Raw genomic sequence first — 8,691 nt, 5'->3', positions numbered from 1 at the left:
CACTCTGGAAAGACCTCCAGATGCTGATGAGTGACCACAGCACCCTACTAGCACCAATGCCAGGATGAAAGCACTGATCTCAGAGCCCCATATAGCAGGGGAAGGAGGGGCATAACACCAGTAATAGGTGTAGAAACCAGGAACTGTGTGAAAGAAAGTTGCTTGAAACTTGAGATACGCTTGACAAGCTGAGAAAGCTGGGCAATATAATGTCAGTGCAAACAAATGTTAATGAATTGGAAAAGTTGTAGTGATATGTTACAAATTCTGCCTCTGTGGCATTGAACCCCGGAGGACCTTAGCTGTTCCTTGCAGTGAAAGCCATGTTCCCCAGGCAAACCTTTGCAGCTTTAGTTCATTCTCCTGTCTCAGCCCAAAAGGCAAATGTCACAATTACAGAGTGCAAGGAACTACTTCTACACATTGCTGAGTTTTAATTTCATTGCAAAGAAAAGCAAAATAACAAAATGATTTAGCACCACATGGACAGAGAATGCTAGATTTGTTACTAAAACTCCGGGATCCAGATGTATGTTGAATTAATTTAAGTAGATGAAAGCATGAAAATGAGTAAGGTTTTCCTGCAGATTGTGGGATGTGATGCAAGCTCCCTTCATAAAAACAAACCGAGATTTTTTTCCCTGTGCTTTTTTCTTCCTGCCCAGGCATAATCTTGTCCTGCCTCTTATTCCCCACATCTACTAGGGAGTGTGCTGTTGAAGACTTTGGTAGTGGAAAACATGGGTGGATGCTGCTGAGAACATGGGGTGGCATACCAGGCTGAGGCAGATCTGGGCTGCCCACACTGAAAGATAGGATTAGGATGGGGCCACAAAAGGAAAAATAAATAAATAAATAAATAAATAGCAGAGAACAAGAGTGGAGAAAGAGATTTTTCTATTTCATCTTAGGGACCCAGAAGTGAGAACTCCTGTCACAAATCCATGTAATATCTTCTTCCTTGTCAAAAGTGGAGAGTTACAGAGAGAGGCAGGAGAAAAGAGTTAGACAGCACCTTGGATCTAAACTTGATTGTTCTCCAGACATAAATTAAGTTGTAAACTCACCCAGCCAGAGAAACTAGTTGAGGGAAATGTTGGCATTTCCAGACTGGAAAAGAAAACTGACACCCCCTTGCATGCATGTCGTGTTTCAGTTAAGCAGCTCACTGTTATTAGTCAAAGCTGTGAGGAAGCAGATATCCAGCTTGCCAGTAACAAATGACAAATGTGCTTGCTTTGCTCTGGGATGTCATTTCAGTTGGCGCTTACATTCAAAACTTCAAATTCTATTTCTGTCCCCATTGAATCCCAATGCCACCAGCTGCATACATAAAACTTAAGCAGTGCTACAAGGACAGGCAGGTCCCTAAGCACTGCATGCCAGTGGCCTATTGATGATTCCTTGAGCTCCCTCCTCTCAGAACCCAGCCTTTCTCTCAAAGACAAATAAATCATCTACAGGGACTGTGATCACCCTCTGTGAGATGAAGTTTTCAGTTTTCTGGTCCCTGCCTTGCTCAAAGTTATAGAGTAAAAAAATCTGCTGATTTTAAAGTACCATTGGAGAAACTAGTACAACTGATACATATGTTGCTTTGTTGCATTTTCTCCACCTAAACCTTTGGTTTTTCGGGCTGAGAAATTCTTCTCACACAAACCCCACGAGTTTTCAAGTGCTGGAGCATCCCATTCTAGAGGACAGTGACATAATCAATTAGCAAAACTCCAGACGAACACAGCTCTCCAAAGAGAGGGAGAGACAGGAACAGAGAAACAAGACACACAGAAGGAAGCTGCAAATGGTTAATAACTGCAGAATAGGGAAAGTGAGATTATACTCAAAAAACTCCCTGACCAGAAGATGTATTCAGAAAATGACTGTTCGCTTCCACAATTGAGTATCATTTCAGCATGTGTAAAAAATTCCCACCATTTTTGAAGGTATTCTCCCTCATTCAACACAATTAAACCTCTACAGGAATGCTTCAAGCAGTTTTCAGCAATAAATGAAAAAAAAATAATTGACATATAAAAAATGACATATATGTTTGACATATAAATAATAACAAGACAAACCAAAAATATTGCTCTAAAGGATAAAGACGGCTGGAGAATTCTGAGGAAGAAATAGACTGCCAGTCTCCAAAGGGACGTTAAACCAAAAGGAAGAACATGTTCTCCATTTTGAAGGTGGCAAAGGTGAAGGTTAATGTGTGCATTGAGTAAGTGGGATTCAGGTCACATTTAGGGAAGAACTTTATAACAGAAAGGGTTGTGAAGGGTTGAGTTAGTCAGCCTGAGAAGATAACAGCGGTGAAAGTGTTTTAGGGCAAACTGGACAACTCTTCATGATGATTATCACTAGCTCAGACAGATGAATTAAATGACCACTTGACGTTATTTCCAACTGTGTATGTAGTTTTATGAAATAAAGCTGATAAAATGTATTCGACAGAATTGAGCATTTCACTTTGGCATGTGCCTGGCTAGTAGTGGATGTAAAATGTATTAAATGTTGATCTCATGACAAAGGAAAGAGAAAGGTGTTTAATTTTTTGCTTTCTGAAAGAATATCTATTCACCTTCCAAACTTGTGTAATTTAGGCAAGATGTATGATACAGTGATCTGTATCAGGTAAACAACAAAAGAGCTTTAAAATACGTTTATTTCTAAGTCACTCATTCAGTATTTCTGTAAGTAACAGAGTGTTTGCAGATCAATCTTTAAGTAGTCATTGATGTGAGCAACATTTTCTTGCCTTCACAACACTGTAACTGCAAGTAGTTCAGCAGAAAACATTAATATATTTCTCTGTATCTACCTCCTCCACAAGATCCCTTAGTCACAAACAGCTATCCATCATGAGTGCAGTATTGATGCTTCAGAAAAGGCGCATCTCCAGCAACAAGGTACAACAGAATATGGCTGATGTAGCTGAGCTGAAATTTCTCCAAGGGGTTTTTAGCTTTGGAAACTGAGTCTCCTCTGTGTGCACAGTGCACTTTCTTACCTCTATAACTAAACAATAATATTAATTGAAACAATCAAAAATCGCACTTCAGAGATGGGACCTAACACTTTCAGTATTTTTCTGCACTTTGCTGTCTTTCCCCCAGAGAGTTAAATAGATCATTATGGTAGCAGGGGCCTCTGAAGACCTACCTCATGGACATACACAATTGTATGTGAAGTGCAAATGCTAGAGCTAGAAATAACCCACTCAGTACATCTGGCTAGCATTGTTCACAGCTACAGACTTGTTCCCAAAGCAGTACAGTGACACTTGCATGATGCTGTCCCTGAAATACTCTGTTCTGTTTCTGCAGAAAGCTAATTAGCCCCACCTACCTAACCTGCCTGTATGATCTCCTCTGCCACTGTTACCCCTAGATCATCTCTCATTGCCTGGGGCACACATGGCCTAATTCAGGTAAGATAATGTTGTCTCAGAGGAGAAAGGGCTAATGCAAAGCTTATTAATGTCTGCTCACTTCAGTGAACCTTGTGTCCTAATAACAGTAGTAGAAATCCAGCTGAGGAGAGATCAGAAAACAAATGGAGTAATGCAAACGGGAAAAGATATGCTTTTTATAAGAGTAATTAAGAATATATACATGAATACCATTCTTTCTTTTTCTCAATTTAAATGCAGTTTTTATAGGCTTATAAAAATATTGTAGCATTTTAAAATGTATTGTATATACCTAGCAAAATGCGTGAAAAAAACAAAAAAAAAACAAAACAAAAAACCACAACTGTTTGTTTAAACACTTTTGTATTATTAAAACCTGTAAACTACCATAACCACTCTGCATTGCAGACAAAGTCTGAGGGAAGCAATTGATCAAGTGCATTAAAAATATGTTGAATGCCTGTAGATACCAATTTATCATATCTATCCCCCTGCTTCTCTTTGTAGTGAAATGAATGATGAACCTATTCCAAATCATCAATTTCCATAAAATGCATACCTCCAAGTAGAAACATGCTAAAGGATTTATGAAGAACACAGTGGGCCTAGATACACTGTCTTGTCTGACATTGCTTAAACAAACAAACAAACAAAAAAAAAATAAACACACAAATTGATTGATTTGTATATTTCATCAAAGCTTGATTAATTTATCAAGGAGAGAATGCCAATTTGCATTCATCAATAGATAAATAAGTCAGGTTAGATTCAAACTTCTGGCTCAAACCTTGCATTGCCTTTGTTGTTCTCCTTATCCTCTTTGGTTAATTCTATAGGTACAGGTATGAGACTTTTCCTTGTTAAATATCTTCTGAAATGCTTAGATGAGTAGCACAGAGATGCCGGTTACTTTGTGTCTGTGCAAGACTTGCATGGTCAGTGAAGCTGGGGGCTGGTTAATTTTTAGACCCCATTACTATAGCAGCAACCTGTTGGCAGACCTGGAGAAGTCTGTCTAATCCCTCTGCAAGCTGAATTACAGTAGAATTTGAGTACTTCTTTACAGCAGATGCGCAACCTAATGTCTATGTCCTCTCCCAGTTTTGCACACAGCCTGAGATGCGCAGCCTGTGACACAAATGGCAGTTGTCCATCTAAATTTTGTAGTAAGCTTAAAAAGTTATTGTACTTTGCATTTCTATCCTGAGAGCTTCTATTTCTCTCCCTCATTTGACCTCCAAATCCTTCTATTTTTAGGGCACTATCTCTTTTGTCCAACAGCCATGAAATCTTTCCAAATTCTGCCCCCAACTCACCTGAATTGAGCCTGAGTCTGTCAGTTCAGGAACCATTCCAGAAATCCTTGCTTCTGCTAAGGGAAGAGACCTTGCCCTTACTCTTTTCCCTGACTGTCAGATGTGGCTTCTATTTCTTTAGACACCTCTGAGGTGAAAGACTTATGCAGTTCATGTTTTTTAGTGGCTTCCACACACTGCACAGAGACAGGTCAGCAGTCATCTTATTTTCATACCTACAAAATAAAATGTCCAAACTCAAAGTTAGGCCTGAAAATCAGCCTACATTTAAACACCTGTGTTTTCCATTGATTCCACTTTACATAAGTATCTATTTACCTGAGAGGTTGCATCATTCTTAGCCTAATTTTGGACTAATATAGAAACCTATTTCTTTTCCTTCTACAGCTTTATTAGCAAAATAACTTTCTGAGCTGTGTTGTCTTTTTTTTTTTTTTTTTTCTTTTCATATATAATTAGTTATAAAGGCAGCTTGTTATTTAGATAATAAGATGCTCTAATGTAAAGAAGTCACATCTGTTAGACGAGGGGACAGTGAAATCTGAAGCATTACCTTTGAGTTGAATGCCAATATTCAGTGCCTCTGAAGTAATTAAGCACGGTATTGCTCAATCTAATCAGGAACACAGGACTAAAGAACTGCTATTTAGGTGGGGCTGGATAGCTATTACAGAGCTTGATTCAACAAAGCACTTGAGCATGAGCTTCAGTTTAAGCACACATTTAATTCATCCTCCTACTGAAAAACATGGTAAAGTGAGCATATACTATTACCTTGAAGAATACGTTAATTATATTCAGAGAAGAAACTTTCGGGGCCCACTTCACTGAGACCATTTCATAATATTTAATGTATTTACCTTCACAATGCTCTCGTGACATCAAAAGCCTACTATTATCTTCATTTTCTAAATCCAAACAGAGAGTTGAGGAACAGGGTTAGAAAGACTAAGCTAATGAAATTGTGTAGGCCTTCAGTAACCAACTGATTTTGATAAAGCGAAGTCACCTAATATGCTTTGACAATTTTGTGAGTGTCATTAGGAACAAAGTAAAGTGAATTATTTTTGCAAGTATGGGACAAAAGGCCTAATCCAGGAAGGTATTTTGTGATGTAGTTCCCTGTCATCCCAAGAGTAGGTACCTGACAAAGCATCAGACCTTTCCTCTTCAAACAAATCTGAAGTGAAAATTCAAAGTCGCATTTGCAGACCAGGACATCTTAGCCGTGCATCCAACCTAGCCACATTTACCATGCCCATGGTAAACGAAACTCTTAAGACCTGAGCTTCTAGTTCTGACTATTGCCAAGGTGTCTGATATTCCACAGGCTATCAGGTGATTAGCTATCAATTTGAACTTGGTCCAGAAAAATACAACAGATAAAATTACACACAAATTAAGTTGTTATATTGACAAAGTATTTAAAGTATTTAAAAATCCACTTAAAGGGGTATCATAAGATACTTCTGGATTATTTCATTACAAGAAGAATAAAAATTGAGAAATAAAATATAAAAGCTTTCAGAAAAAAAGGAAGTAAATGAACCATTTTTCAGAATTGCAATATTACAACTGATGATCCAACATTTTTCCTCTGTAGCTGAAAAATTTAACAAGATGAAAGTAAGCCAGGTAGATATGCAAAAGTACTCTGATATCAGAGTGGAAATGGACAGGGAAAAAAAGGGGGGGGGGGGGGGGGGGATGTTAAATTGATTAATATGATAAACTCCTAAATTAAATGAGTTCTGTTAATGAAATAATTCCAAATTCCCACTTGCCTAACGCTTGGTGAAGATCTCTTATACAAATCACTCTTCCACAGAAGCTGAAATCAATCAAAGTTTCAGAAATGAGAGTACAGTCCTTTGGCTGAAAATTCATAGGAATTTACTTTAAGTGTCCACAGTTGCAATACACTGCACTTTCCACTTTTGCTCTTGGTTCCAAGATATGTGCCAGAGGGCAGGAAAATGCATCTGACTTCCATTAGCCTTTTCAGTAGGACTGTCATAAATTTCTTCCCTATCCTCAGGAGACATCAACAGGAAGACAGACCCCTGTATGCACAAAGTAAAACTAACCCGTTACACAGGAGAAAGGTAATTTTGTTCTAGTTCATTTGTCTGTGTGCATAATTTATTACATTATAGACCAATGAATTTGGCATCAAAGAAAAAGAAAAGAGTTGACTAAAAATAATATAAACTGTGTTTTAAAAGCAGCTGAAAGTTTTAATTTCCTAATGAGCTCATTTAATCCAGGTAGATGACTATGCTCTCTGATAAACCAATTGAAATATAAAATCAATTTGCAAAAGCATGCATGCACAAATCCACACAGAAGAGGATTATATTCCAGAGAAAGTATGTGAAGCATATCAGAATAAGAACTGTGATGACAAGAACACAATAAATCAAAATAATATCAAGAGAAAACATAAAAAGCTTTGTGATGAAACACTGATTATATAGATCCCTGAAGAATGATCTGAATGATGATTTCCAGGGTTACTGTTTCACTTTGTGGAGTCTATTTTGGGGCTGGGAAATATTTAGTTGCAGATTTTACCTTCTAACATTCTTAAGTGTTAAAGCAGCAACAATAGGATTAAAACATGTTAAAGAACTGTATAGCTAAACAAGCAGAGGCACTAGATGCAGTCCTACTAGTTGCTATTATTATTATGACAATACTTACAGATCATGTCAATCTAAGCCCTGTGATTAGATTAGTTCTTCTCAAGAAAAACATAGATGATATAAGGTAGCAATTGCAAAATGGGTTCTGTGGGAATAGAATTTGTGTCCGCATGGAAATACCCCATGCTCTATCTATTCCTCTGAGATTTCACTGGAAGATTGGGTCAGGAGAACATTTGGTAATGTATAATGAAAATATGTAACGAAGCTTCTTAGATTTTTTATTTCAAACTGAATTCTAGGCGTATGTTCTGCAAATTTGAAATGTAACATTGCATTCTGAAATAGCTTTTTTTTAATTTTATTTTTATTTTTTTGCATTTTTAAGCCCATCCAAGCATAACATCATTTCCTCAGTTTCTCTCCAGGGTTTTCTGGGTTTAGTCATGATCAGAAGGAAAGTAAATGTCATTACCTTAAAACCCTTCCTGCTGGCACATTTATAAGAGTGCTGCTCAGTCCTTCCCTTTTGGAGTTCAGGAAGACTAGGCAGAATAAGGTTTTGGGTGAGGTGGGGTACTTGTAAACACCACAGATCAATGAAAGAACCATCACCAGAATTCAGAATCCTGAATCCAGGTCCAGTGCTACAATACTGCACCAGAGCTGATGTGACCAGGCAGATAACTTACTCTCATCTGGGGATAGACAGAAGCTTTTAAATGCCAGACAGATTTGGGAACAGTGCTACTTTGATACTTTGTGCCTAAAGTCCACATCTCTCTGCTACTCCCTGTCTTGTGCTTCAACTGAAACCTGTTTGGGCAAGGGACACTCTTTCAAGCCTTCTGTTTCTCACACTGAGCTCTGTAAAATGCTTACAAGTAAGTGAATTGTATTGAGTCGAGACTCCTTTTGTTTTCAAACACATGGGAACAGACTGTCATCTAAATATATGGTGAAAACAATGCCATACACTGCATCTAACCAGAAGAAAACATCTATTTTTTTTTAGGGAAATATATTGGTATACATGAGACAAAACAAAGAAATATATATTTTTGAATGTCAACCCAAGTGTCGGTCTTTGCTATTTAAAGAACCTTACTCCCCAGTGAAACAATATTATATGTATTCTAAGATAAAAATAAAATAAAAAAATAAAAGCTACATACAAAAATTCAATATTCAAAATTGAACAACAGCCTCACATTATTTACTGATGTTGCGTAATGATCCTCCATAAGAAAGAAAGAAAGAAAGAAAGAAAGAAAGAAAGAAAGAAAAGAAAACAATAACAACAACAACAAAAATT

This window comes from Cygnus olor, chromosome 7, assembly GCF_009769625.2.
Source record: "Cygnus olor isolate bCygOlo1 chromosome 7, bCygOlo1.pri.v2, whole genome shotgun sequence".
NCBI classification, from domain to species: Eukaryota; Metazoa; Chordata; class Aves; order Anseriformes; family Anatidae; genus Cygnus; species Cygnus olor.
Note: the sequence above shows the minus strand (reverse complement) of the source record.